The 14,292-nt window shown below is 39.8% G+C and overlaps 1 long non-coding RNA gene across 2 annotated transcripts; it reads right to left on the minus strand.

The window, feature by feature from the left end:
* Window positions 1–590: 590 nt before the first annotated feature.
* Window positions 591–12,779, minus strand: LOC128080609 (uncharacterized). Of its 2 annotated transcripts, XR_008206802.1 has the most exons (5): window positions 12,711–12,779; window positions 12,066–12,146; window positions 7,506–7,723; window positions 6,078–6,191; window positions 591–869 (listed from the first exon to the last, which is right to left on the minus strand). It is a non-coding gene; the product is annotated as an uncharacterized LOC128080609 (long non-coding RNA). The 2 variants fall into 2 exon arrangements; XR_008206803.1 differs by lacking the exons at window positions 12,066–12,146; window positions 12,711–12,779 and adding an exon at window positions 11,459–11,991.
* Window positions 12,780–14,292: the final 1,513 nt, after the last annotated feature.

Raw genomic sequence — 14,292 nt, forward strand, 5'->3', positions numbered from 1 at the left:
CCTAAACTAGTTATCTTGAAATCAGGCACCATTTGCAGACAACTCACCCTTTCCATCATACCATAAGGAGCTTAAATCACTGCTTAGGTATTGCCTTGCAGATGGGCAAATTACTCCTTCCCCACAGTCCCTTCTTTGCACAGTCGTCTTTGTTTTCCTGCCACAGCTGAAATCACAGATCAGTAGTAACAATTTTTTATTTACAATCAATACCTTTCAGATACTGAACTGTATCAGTTTCCGAACTATTTCAATAGAAGTTTTCCCTCTCTCCCCTTTGGGAAGCTGCTGATTTCTTTCAGAAGAAGTATTATGAAGATGTTTTTTATGCCTGTGGAGTGACCTAATCTCTTTTGAGCAGTTTGAAAAAAATTCACATGAAGGCTGCACGTGTGCAATAACTTTATCACTACTCATCATAAAGGTTGAGGCAGTGTACAGCGTTCGCTACTGATGGGAGAGATGGAACCATGTTGGCCTATTGTACCAACAATCTGTGAGATTGAATGCAGTAGTAAATCAGAGTTATAACAAGTGACCAGAAAAAGCATCTTTGCAGCTGGTCTTTTGTGCCTACACTTTTTATTTTTTTTACAGAGTCAGAGAGAAAGCAGCTCAAAACATGCTCAGAATTGCTTTCAGAAGGCCTATGAAAGAATCTCAATTCAGACACACATTGGATTTCCTTGCTGTCCCAAATATTAGTTCACATTCAGTGCTGCACAGTGTTTGGAGCTGGTTCTACCTCCTTCAAAAAACAATAAGCAATAACCCTCCAGCATGACTCCAGTGGATTTAACAACTCATGGAGATCTTCATGGCAGCTCAACTTTCCAATACAGACATCAAGAGATGCAGTAATAGAAAACCTGCAACACGAAATGCCATGTTCAAACCAATAAATAAACAAAACAGAGTCACCAGATGCCAATTCAGAGGAGAAATTCCCATAGAAAGAGAAACAGTGGGAAGCAAACCAGAAAAAGGTTGGCACAAGAACTCAATTAATAACCTTTGTAAAGCCCTCTGTGCACACAAAGACTGTACTTTTTGGTTCAGTCTGAAAAGGATTTCTTTACAGATTTCAACAGTGCAGGTGCAGATAAGTATACAGAAGGCCAGGCACAAGGACAGGTACTTGTGGAGTGACCAGAGATTGGTTCAGCCTCTGGTTATTAAGTCAGCATGAGTTTCATGCTTACGCTATGTATGGGAATCCCATCACAGGGATCTGAAGTCTACATATCCCACAAACCTTCACAAGCCTGCATTGTTCCTGGGGTGGAGATGAGTAAGAGCACTTAGCTTGAAATTTACCCTGCAGCCTAATGCATTACAAATGCTTTTCTAGTAGTAGATGATGGCTTGACGCAGTTATCATCTTTGCTGAACTTTAGAGCTGGAGCCTGAACTATTTTCATATGCCAAAGAACTAACAGGAGAAGTTCTGAGCAAAATATTTTGGGCCAGGACAAACTCCAGCCAAGCCACTGGTTTTCCTTTACACGTTACAAGATCAGATGAGGTACAATACAAACTTTAAAGGGGGAGTTTCATAATCCTTAAACGTTCTACATAATCTCAGCAGTGGAATTTACTATAGACAAAAAGCCTCTGTATGAGACAAATGTCAAAGTGAGAAAAGAGCTAAGAAAAGATAATAGTTTGCTTTTAATAGCATGCTGGCTCTTCATCACAAGGCAAATGTCTAGCTAGAGATTCACTTGTAATACAACAATAGTTTGCAAAAATGAATGTAACAGCATTGTTAATGCTGAGCTACTGTTACATTCTTAAGCATGCATGGCTTACTTTTAACAGAATGCTTCAGTTCACATTTATTATACAGAAAACTGCAATACATTGAAATACCATTAAAAAAATTCAAACATCTTGAGAAACATTCAGTATGTCAGTAACTCACAGGATTTTCAAAACTCACTTTCAACAGAATACAGACTCTTCCAGTAAGGCAAGAATGACCTCCCCCCTCCTCACCTACCTTTTAAAAATAATTTGTCCGTATGAGAGTTGAAGTAAAAGGAAGAATTTCATAACCATTCCTAAGAATATATGAAAAACATCTAAAGCAATCTCATTTAATCTTCACGTGCATCCAGAGAACATATATTTCACTGGGTAGGAAAGATGAAGATATTGTCAATCAATGTTTAACAGCCTACTGTTTACTCAAGGCAGACAGAGGGAGCTGTTGCTATTCAAACTAGGGATGATGGCCTCAGACAGACACATGATACGTAATAAAAGTAGTTTGAAAAATGATTGGCACTGGAAACCTCATTTACTAAGGTCAAAGAGAAAATACATCTGTAATTCCCCTCCTCCCTCCCCCTCCCCCCCCCCCCATTTGGTTATATAGCTTTCATTATCTCTTGTTAAAAAAAAAACAAAAAACACACCAACATTAATGCAAAAGTGTTACGTAACATAACAAGATAGTTTTTCAAGGCCACGTCAATTACAGCCCTTTAACAAAGCCAAGCAGATTTGAAAGTGTTTATCCCCAGATGTGCCTTACACCAGCAAAAGCCTGCACTCAGCAAGTACCGATAGAGCGGGCTGCCCACTGATAGGACTGAAAGGGGCAGCTCCAGTCCTGGCTTGAAGCACCACAGACCTGGCTCCAGCTTGACTGTGTCAGGCTGGCCACATGTCCTTGGCCAAGTCATGTCTGTCTGAAGCCTGGATTACTGACATCTTCTAGTAGCAATTATTTAGATCAAGTCAGTGTAGATCTTGAGCCCACTACACCCTTCCAGTAGTGTAGATAAAAGACTAGTGTTCCCAAGCAAGAGATTTTTATCTTGAACATCAACTATTAATGAATATTTAATGTGTCCATTAACTTGGCTAAATCTTCTGAGGTTATTCTAACACTCTTCGCAGCACCCTGTGACAGTGAGGTCCACAGGCTAATTAAGAATAACAAAGGACAAAGTTGAAAACTCTCCACCCAATAACTTCACTTGCTGCCTTACTTTCTTTCTTGTGGGAAGCTTACTCTCCACTCCACATCACTCATGAGGAAGGCGAAACTCAAGTAGATGAACAAAGACAGAGTGCAGCTAAAAGCCATGGCACTGACCACTAGCATCACTACTATCCTCCTTGGACAAGAGTCCACCAGACATCCAAGGAGAGAGCCAAAGCCTCAGAGACACAGCCAGCAGACACCAATTAAAGTTACTAAACCACACAGCTGCTCGAAGTGTTTAGCCATGAGTAGGCTAGGCATATAATTGACCGGTTTTGTTGCATTTCTTTGCTTTTGCTTTCTATGAGCTTCATATAATTCATTAACAGATTCCCCTATGCAGCACAGCACTGCCCTTGGCCCCCAAAACTGATGGGACTAGCAACAATTAACTTAAAATGGATATGAGAAAACCTTTCATTAGCAGAGTCTAAAGCAATAGCCTGAAACCCTCTTAAAGGAGGGATCTGAACCATGAACAGGAAATTTTAGGAATGCAGAAAACACACTGAGTTATTAGCCTGCTATATTACTTTTATTGTCAAGAGCACTGTGTTGTATGGAGTTCAATATTCACTGGGAAAAAAAAAAAAAAAAAAAAAAAAAAAAAAACCCAACAATTGATGGCATTTTAACTAGAGCTGAATGAAATAACCAATAAAACAACAAAGCACAGAGAACAAGTGAGATTTTCTGATCCACTACCAGCACCATGCCCTTGGTAGGCTGCACTCAGCTTTGCTGCTAGTAACAGTACAATAGGAGGGCAGAACTTGTCCATCATATCTAGCAGACACCCTTTCAAAGATAATTAAAGATACCATTTATTCCTTTTTTCCATGTCTCAGCTTTAAAAGAGACATATCCTTGTTATTAAACAGGGACCGTTATTGAATGCTCCTGTGGGATTTAATGACTGATATCTACTCAGTATCAGAGCACAGGCTTCCCACAGGGTACTTCATGCTAAAGTCCTACAGGTGGGATTTCCCCAAGTACTCAGTATAGATTAAGCCCCAATTTGCAGCTTGCAGCAGCCTCCTACCTAGGAGAGTTCAGAAACGCAACACACTAACTTCTACCTCCCACCTTTACCATTTTTTTCCCCCTCTCTAGTGTCACAGTTCCATCAATGCCAGTAAAGTTGTTAAATCCCATCTCATGTAAGTATCAGAGAGACATGCATCATTATTCTTCTGAGCAAAGCCTGAAGGTATCCACTCCACAGGGGGAATGTGATTTCAGACTACAGTCCAAAATTGTACTTTCTATCTTGTTTAATACTTTGATTTATATCCTCATTAGCATGGGAGAATAGCTCCTATTAAAACTATTAAAGATAATTTTAGCAATAATATCAAAGGATGAGTAGGTGTAATGATAGCACTAATGATAAAAATTAATAACCATTCATTATTTTTAATCGTATGTACAGTTGAAATGAATATTCAAGAAAATAAACACAACATTTTAATATGAGCCAAAAACTGAAGGGAAGTAAAACCACTATGAATTATACTCCAAATTATCAGTTGTCCACTGACAAAATGTATTATGCTACACTTTTACAGTCATGAAAGTATTCTTCAGGAGACCACACATCTGGGCGCCACCAAGCAAATGTCAGTTCACCTCTCACGCCTGCATCCTGTGAGACTCATTTTGACACACTGGGCATTTGGCATCTTAATTCCAGGTATGTGAGGGAACACTGGATGAGGACATTACTGTTAATGTAGAAAAGCACCAATTATAACATTTATTTCCTTAGTATCTACATCTGTTCCCTTATCACCGCACTGGCCGTGTCCTTTTAGATTCATTAGCTCTTAAGCACTGCACCATTTCTCATAGGGACAGCACTACGGCCAATGATTCTATGGACTTCAGCAACTACATATTGTGGCTTCAAGATTGGCTGTCAGCACAAGCAACTAAGAGAAACCCTTGCATGACTTCGCAGTGTGTGAAACTCACTTCCAGAAAACAACAAGCTACAGTACTTCCCAACCCACTTCAACAATTTGAAAACACAACTTATGTTAAACGCTGCCTCCAAAGTACATACTTGATGATATTTGCACGCCTTCAAGTCTTCAAGGGGAGAAAGATTTGGTCTTTTCTTGGAAGGATGACTGTCATTCAGGTTTTCTTTAAGGGCAAAGGGGCAAGGGGTAAAACCAAACAAGAAATAGAACTCCTAACTGATCGAGTTATTTTCAACAATAGAACTGCAATTTTGTCTTTCATTACAGGTCACCTTAAAGGTTTTGCAAAAGCCTTTGCTAGACATTAAATCTCCCAGTGAAAGGTACAAAAGTCATTTGAAATTTGAAGTGATTTTATCTTAAGAATCAAATGTAAGAGCTTCTGACAGCAGCAAAGCTGTGTTCATGTCATCTGAAACACGTCCTATCTTAATTGTGAAATAGCTGATACTGCTTTTGGTCTGCAGACAGGTTATGTATTTAAAGTTTTACTTCTCTGAAGTTTCAATAACTGCCCTATGACCTCAATAAAGAGGGCTTTTTCAAAAAGGATGCACCAACATTATTCCTAGACAAGGTTCTTGGACAGTTAGAAAAATAGTGCCGACAAAAGGCTACCTAAAATGATCGCTGCATGTTCATAGAACTCCATCTCCAGCTGATAAATTGAAGTCCCACACACTAATTGTCACCTTGGTGACTGGTTATGACATGCAAACATTTCCATGCTTGACCAAGGCTGCCACAAGTACACCCTGCTCCTGCAATAGGAATTGTGAAAATAGTTCCCAAAATCACAAGTCACTTAGGACGTTAAAAAGAACAACTTAGAACTAATTTCCATCAACCTGTCAGCCTGTATTACTTTACCCGGTTCAGAGAAACAGAGTTGCCCACATCTCCCTCCAGATTTTTTTTTTAAAGCCACACAGAGCATTTTGCTGCCACAGCGAGCATGCACCAGCAACCAGGCTGCTCCATGTCAGTATTAGTTTTTGGTCAGAAAAAAAGAACCAAAAAAACCAAATAACAAACAAACAAACCCAAAACAATTGAAGTGCCAAAGGAAAACAATAATAAGAAAAGCCTCCTACCTTTTGGAGTAGTTCACATTTGCATTCCACCAGAAGGATGACCGTTCAGCCTCACACACCTGTGGATCTGGCACACAGCAGGTTTTTCAGGGTAGCAATCATGAGATCTGTGCCCTGAGGGAACAAGTCTTTATAAACAATTTGGAGGGGAAAAAAAATAAAAACATAAAAATATCAGAAACAGGAATGATGACGTAAGTTCTATTCCATCTCCTCAGAAACAAAGGCACTGTTGGTTGAGCAGTTGCATCACTAAGCACGTAACTCTTTTCCAATGCATACATAGCGGATTTGTATTTTGTGCCCTTGTCAATTCCTCTCCCCATCTGCCCAAACTGTGAGCCATGTTAGTTCATGTGGGGGATGGCAGCATCTTGCTGTGCAGGGATGCCTGTTGCCTGCAACAACACTCTTCTCAATATGATCCCCAGAAGACAACTCAAAGCAAAAGATAAGGTATTGGGGTCACAGCTGAAATACCACTGCTCCATACACAGGTGATACACTAAGTTAACTTCAGGAGCTAACATATTATTGTCACTAAGCATTTAATAATTGCTATGGAGACAGAGAGATGAACTGCATTTAACCACAATCTCCACTTCCCCCAGGCCTTAGTCCCTCAGACGTTTTGGGATGCTGGAAGATTCAAGAGCACTGCACATCTGCAACCAGACAATGGCCTTCTGCCATTTTGACTTAAAACTCCAGGCCAGCTGCAATTAAATTAAAAGCAAACAAAACCAAAACAAACTCAAGAACAAGCACCCCCCAAATATCAAACTCACAGACAAGCACTACTGAGCTGAAAAGAAAAGGCTCAGCCAAAGACCATACATACAAAAAGCAAGTAGAAAGTGATGAAACTGAGATACTCAGGAAAATATACCAAGCTCACAATGATCAACCTACACAGTGTAGGAGAGGAAACAAATATCTCTCAGAGTGTAAATGGAGGTCACAGTGGTGAGTACTGGGTGTGTGAACTGGGAGCACAGGTCTGCAGCTGCTGAAACTCCACAGCTCCCAGGACAGCTCTCAGGAAAGGAGGGAACTCTCCAGCCCACATTGTATGGATGAGGAAATACTTAATTACAGTTGCTTTTATTCTGTTGTTGTTTTCTTCCTCAGAAAAATTTCAGTTCCCAGATAGGAAGGCATTACATTGCTGCTGTCACTGGCTAGCCTCATGCCATTTCAAGCACCCTCAGATAAAGAGCAGCTTTCCTCTCCGTTGACTGACCCCTGACTGGAAACAGTGGCTGGAGGGAGAGGTAGTGAGTAAATCTCATGTGGTGACTGTGAGGCTTTAGTGGCCTTCAGCACTGAGGAGGTGAATGCCTGAGCAGCACCCCGAGAGCTGTTTTGTTTCAGTAGTGCCAAACTCATATTTGTTCAGCTGTGTCTGACCAGGAGATTTGTTTTTACCTCTAGCTTCTGTTTGCTTTGGTTTCTTCTGCTTTATTAGCATTTCTTGGATGTTAGTTTTGACTTCTCTTGCCATTTTTCTGACCATGAGGGTCTCCGAGTGCTTTCCGTGCAGTGACTTCCAGAGAGCAGGAGGGTGACCGCTGCCTCTGCACATGTCCTCACACAGGCCATGACTGAGCTCCTCCAGCAATGGCCAGGCCTTTCTGAGTGGTGCCCTAGGAGAAGTAATCACTGTATCACAATGATTGCTATTCTGGGACAGGCCCATGTGGAAATGGGTGCGGATGCAGACTGGACACTTCCAGGCACCCACAGCCAGAGACTTGCTCAGAGCATGGTAATTCCTGCTCTTAACATCTGAGCCAAGTTTTATTTTTTCAATATTTATAACTAATTAGTTCAATTTATAATTTTATTTAATCAATAAACCACTTATTATTTATACTATTTAAAATATATTAATTCTCAAGTTGTGAGAGTGACTCATTCACAACCTTTCAAAGCCCAGACTGACATAATGAGCAGAAGCTTCAATTAGCTTTTGCTGGAGCTGCAAACTCTCTGTAGCATCCAAGGTGGGTGTGGGGCTCGCTAGAAGCAGTGCAGCAGCTGCCAGCATCCTCTGCACAAGGCAGCCTGGCTTTATCCTCAGGGATTAACCAAACTCCCCATGGCTCTCTCTAGAGCAGACATCACCTTCTTTCTTTGAGGAGAATCAGAAATGATGCAGCCTACCACCTGCACACATGAATCCTGCTCAGATCCCCACGGAGGGCCACAGGGAGCATGCTAACAGCCCCAGTGCCCTGCTTGATAAACCCTGAACCTAGGACCAAAATGGCTCTTTCATCCCTGAAGAGAAAGACACTTTTCAAAATGGAAATTACATTATCAATTTCACATTATATTTATATAATATTTGCTGTATTTATTAACTAATTACTAGTTGATTATTAATCAGTCAACATTTGGAAACTAACAATTCATTACTAAATATTTGTAAATTGATTACTTGACACGCACTCAATTTTAAACTATGATACTTACGTTCAAGTGATGACGGGGACTGATTTACAACTGTGTTAAGAGCCCCCTGGAGCTGCAGCAAGCTGTTGCTGCACTCCCAGTCCCATGCAGGTGGCAGAGCTGGCAGTGCAGCCCTGCAGCCCTTACCCTCAACATTGGCAGGATATGGCTTTGGATAAGAAAGCCAAAGAGCTTTGTACCTAGGCGCTGCTCAGGTGTGGCTATGGTATCTGAGGATTTTGCTCCTGCCAGAGGTGGTGCCACAGACTGATTCTGCCACACAACTGGTGGCTCAATCCAGAGCCATTGCGAAAGAAAAAAAAAAAACCCTAATCCAATAACCCAACCCAAAAAAGCCTAAAAATTTCACAGAATCATAAAGTGGCTTAGGTTGGAAGGAACCTTAAAGCCCATCCAGTTCCTCTCCCTGGCATGGGCTGGTTGCTACCAAGGACCTCATCCAACCCAGCCTTTACCATCTCCGGGGATGGGGCACCCTCAGCTTCTTTAGGCAAATCAGGAGGAATGAGTGGTGTGTTCACTATTTATATATATTTTATATGTACACACTTCTCAGTATGATTTCCTAATATCCTTAAAAATAGTAAAATGGTGAATTAGTAAAGCAGAATGGAGAGGCAGTAACCTTGTGAACTAAAGGTTATCCATTATTCTTTAGTAACAGTAACTTGCAGTTTCAAGTTTCAAAAACAAAAATGTTCATTTAAACTAAGACTAAGGCACTGTAGAATATTTGGGCACCTATCAACATAATGTAGAAACTTTACAGAGCTGTAAGCTGTAATGAATGTTATCCAAATTGCTACTGTTAAAGACAGGAGGAAGTTCTACAGCTTTTTTTTTTTTTTTTTTTAAACATGGATAACTGAGAGATGGGGAAGCTCAATATGAGTAGAATACATCAAAGCTGCTGTGAAAACAGAGATCAGTAATGCCAGCCTGCTGCAAAGGCTAATCACAAAAACAAGGACCAAAAACAGCTGAGAAAGCACTGTTAAAAAGCAGGAAAAGCCTGCCAGTTCAAGAAACAAATACTATCCCCCACTGAAGAAACCAACTAGAAAGCAGAATAAGAGGACTGTCCCAGTTATGAAGTAATTGACAATACTGGAAAAAAATTCATACTTAAGGAATAGATGGTCTTAAGAAGTGATTCTGTCTCTAGCAATTGCCAGGAAAATGCTACAGAATCAAGTACCTTAGTGGGCTTGGTAGGGCTCCCTGGTTTGTTGTACAGGGTGATCTTTCTAAACGAGAAGAGCTTAAAAATACAGCTGACGCTGGTGCTGGGATTGCTCATTTCAGTTATCTTCTTTCAAGCAAGTATGCTTAAGTATAGGAAAAATCTCAAGGGATGGAATAATGAATAGTAAAATGTTAATTCTTCCAGAGGGGAAGTAACATTGAGGAAAGATGCCATAGATTAGTAGAGGATAATCACAGTAACTGAGGCCTAACTGTTACATTCCACATTTCCGGAAGTTAACACCATGGTGCATTACTGTAAATTTTATGTTGAAAGCTTCCCTGTAAAGAAAAAATATGGTAAAATCTATGACTAAATGTAACAGCTACAACTTTAAGCTATGAACTTTACCTCTTACTTGTAGGCAAGAGATGGAACCAAGAAAGAACATACTAACAATCCGGTGAACAGCCCCTTGAAAAGAATAGGCAATAAATTGGATAAAAAAGAAAAGAATCTGACTAGGCTGTTAGCATCAGGCTCCCATGGAGGAACAAGTTCTAGCCAAGGTGATCACTAACAGGAGTTTTATGTTAATTTTTAAATCTTTCATAAATATCACAGAATAGCAAGAAATTCGTTCTACCCCACAGACAGTGATAGCTACTTGCTGCCTAATTTGCCTTGATCACTTTCTGTTACAAATGTTTATGAGAAGAAAAAGGTGCAATACGTAGCTCATTTCCTATAATTTTGTTAATGACCACAAGAAAATAAAGAACCCAAGTGGCACAGATTCAAAGTGCCTCTTCAGTCCAAGCAAGAGAAATCCTGTTTCTCCTATTGCTAAATGTGATCAGAATGACCTGATTATGAATATATTTATGTACAAAGTGTATATATAAGTATATACAGATATAATTACATATATTTGCAAATGATATTGCAGTTGTAAGAAACAAGTGATTCAATTAAGTCCAAATGTTTCCCACATGCAATCTGGCGAAGTATAATTTGTTATCATTAAGCTATCTCTACAACTTCAGAAATGAGAACTATACTTTCACGTCTCGCAGAAAACCATTACAGAAATTAATGGTCCTTGAAGAGGTAAAAAGCAGGTTAAAAAACAACAGCAAACAAAACACAGTACTTGGTAGACACCAGCATTTCCTTCATTAGAGATGTCAAAACACTGAATATGTACGATGTAGATACACGCCAATTTGGAAAGCCATGGAAAGGTTTGTTATTAACTGATTAAGCAAGTAATTGTAAAAATAGGCATTTACTGTATTACTTTCTGGAAGGCTAGTTACTTTACTACTGAAATCCTTTGAAGTAAATCTGTAAAAAATATAGTGTGTTGCCTTAGCATTAAGTCCACACTTCAAAATTGTCACTCACATCATCCCTGCAGTACAACAAAATCCAGTAGATTCATAGAATCACAGGGTTGGAATTGACTTTAAAGATCACCCAGTTCCAATCCCACTGCCATAGGTTGGTTGCCACCCAGCAGATCAGGCTGCCCAGGGCCCCATCCAACCTAGCCTTGGGCACTCCTGTGTATAAGGCATCCAAATCTTCTCTGGGCAGCCTGTACCAGCACCTCATCACCCTCTGAGTAAATAATTGTTTCCTTATATCTAATCTAAACCTATCCTATTCTACTTTAAATCCACTCCCTCTTTTCCTATTGCTATCCACCCTTTACCTGTTTAAAAAGTCATTCTCTCTCCTGCTTATTAACTCTTCTCATTTTCTTCTTCCAATTCTTAGCTGATACAGAGTTATCCGTTTATACTAAGGAGCAAATAGAGCTTAGGAAATACACTAGTAGTTAACAGTCATTTATGTAGCCAGTAAGTACTTCTCAGTAATGCACCTGCAGAAAGCTTAACAATTAGTTCTGCAACTTCCATGCTGATGAGCATGCTCCCTCCAATCAGCACTAGTATCATTGCAGGTGAGAGACTGACAAAGAGTTTGAGCAGACCCTGTTGAAACCAAGATGTTTTTCAGATATCTCAGGACTTGGTTTTCAGTTGAAAAAGATGTTTAACAGCACGTGTTCAGTTCTGTTTTGTGTATATGTTCCCTGATTTATAGGAAATCTGATATCAGAATGCTATAGTTCGAGAAATCTGACTGTAGACTGAAAATGCTTTTAAGCCAAAACTGTTCTCCTGCAGCACAAGTTTTCTGCATTTGAGGTACTGAGTCCCAAATATTTCTAGAATTCAAATGTGGAGAAACAATGAACCTGATAAAAAATCCCGTGTAAATCGTACCAAGCTTCTACCTAACATGGCTTCACTTACGGAGTTTGCAGGTAGCACTTGATGATGAAATGAAGCAGAAAGTGCGGGTCTGAAGAAGCTTTTTTATAGGATGTAAATAAACTAGAAGAAAGTGGAAACAAACAATAAGAAACAAAACAAAAAGTCTTTATTCACATAATACACATTTTGATTATAGTAAAGGCACTAAGAATGAAAATTTCTATAGCCAGCTTGCTCAGGGGCTTCCTCCAGCTTTTTGCACAGCAGGATCAGGATGTATGTACAAATTGCAGCCTTCAAATTATCAAGAACAGACAAATCTCTAAAGCTTTTTCAAACAGAAATGTTTCTCAAGTTCATTTGAGAAAAAGAAGCATTAAGAGTATTTCAAAACAGTCTGTTATTAGAATAATTGAATTCCATTTTGTACAGCAGCCCAGTGAGTGCTAGTGTGCCAGGATCTTATCTTAGAGAAAAAAACATCCATGGAAGCTCAAAGGGAGCATCACCTCCCTAGGAAGACTAAGGGCCTGGAGAACTGGACGTAGGCACAAACTTTTTTCTCAAGTACTTTGCTTTAGTGGCCTGGTATACAATTAAAAGGTGTACAGAGGTTAGGCTAAGTAGGATTATCACAGTGGAAAGATAATAAATGAAAAAATGCTCCTGATATTCTAGGCTTACAATAAATTCCATGAGGACCAATCTCCAGAAAAAGATCATTCCTCAGTGGCAGTCAGCACTTAAATGGGGTCTAGGAGAGGTGGAGTCAGGCTCCATCCTTCTGGTAGCACAGGTGAATTGCCTTCACCTGTCCTCCGGCAGCTGACTCATTGCCTGCCTCAGGTGGTTGATCAGAGGTTCAGGCTGTGATCAACAGTTCCCATACGCTGGGAAAACTAAAAGGTGTCTTCAGGGAGAAGTTTATGGGAGAGAGCAAACAACATATTTAGGTCAAGAGCCCCAGAAAACGTTCTCCAACTGGACTTCTCAATTCTCCTCTCACTTGGGTTATGGTCAACCAGATGTTCCCTTCCTTAAAGCACTTTTAAAATCAATATTTCAACTCTGAATTGAAAGTCATCCATTCTGTCAAATCATGTCTATCACCTTGTCTTTATATGAGCTTTTTGTGGGCCAGACCAGTCCTAGCAAGATTTGTTTACTTATTTTTGCTATCTTAAAATAATACTTCCAAACTCAAGGAGTTACTCATAGCCTAAGTTTGAATGTTTATACAAACCATACAAATTATTACGTGTCTCTTTTCATTGCAGGGGAGTTGGACCACCTTTAAGGGTATCTTCCAACTTCAACAATTATATGATTCTATTAGGCTTAGGTATTCCTCCTGAATGTACCTGTGACTATCCTGCTGTGTTTCCTGTGTTTTGTAAAAATCTGCACAACTCCAGTTTAGCACTTGTGTATGCCAACAAACTCATTACATGAAGGACTCAAAATTAGGTTATTCCATGCTTGCTCCATGGAGCTGACAGTCTCAGAGACGCAGTAATAGGAACAAGTCTGTCTGTAATTCAGAGGAAAGAGGCTACTGTAAATACTGATGTTGAATAATCAAATAATATTTTCATCAATAACTGTATGCTATAAATCATATATGCTATAAATCATATAAGTCATCAATTCACCACTAAGTGAGAAAAGACAATGGGGGAAAAAGAATAAGCCAAATGCATACAGATACAGGAGAAATATCAAATTACTGACTTGTACTTTCTTCTTCTTCCAAATAAAAATAGGAAAGTTACAGAAGATCCTGAGCTACTGGGAAAGGAATCCCCCAGGATGCATGCAACATGTGTCATACAAGGAGAAATAAAAACAGGGAAGCACAGATAAAGGACGTTATTATAATGCTTAATGTAAATGTTCCCTTTGTACTCTGTGATTTCGTGAGATGTCCCAACTAATGCTCCAGGTATACTGCAGACAGAGGATTAAGGTGGTGCCTGTGTTCTGTATCTGACCAAGCAGCAGGCCGTATATCCCTAAAGAACATTTTTCTCCCGCAGGTCATATTTCCTACCTGCTTTGCATATGATGCACATGATGCATAATGAAATTCTACACAATTTCTATGAGGAACTATTTCTATGCATGGAGTGAGAGAACTGCAAAGCACCACATTTGTAGATGCCCACCTTCTTGTTGACACTTCTCTTACAAACAGGAACCAATTACATATTTTGAGAAACTCAAGTCAGGATCTAACTCTTCTACTATGTTCACTTAACAAAGGGAC

Source organism: Tympanuchus pallidicinctus, unplaced genomic scaffold (assembly GCF_026119805.1).
Source record: "Tympanuchus pallidicinctus isolate F22 unplaced genomic scaffold, pur_lepc_1.0 scaffold2, whole genome shotgun sequence".
Classification (NCBI taxonomy): domain Eukaryota; kingdom Metazoa; phylum Chordata; class Aves; order Galliformes; family Phasianidae; genus Tympanuchus; species Tympanuchus pallidicinctus.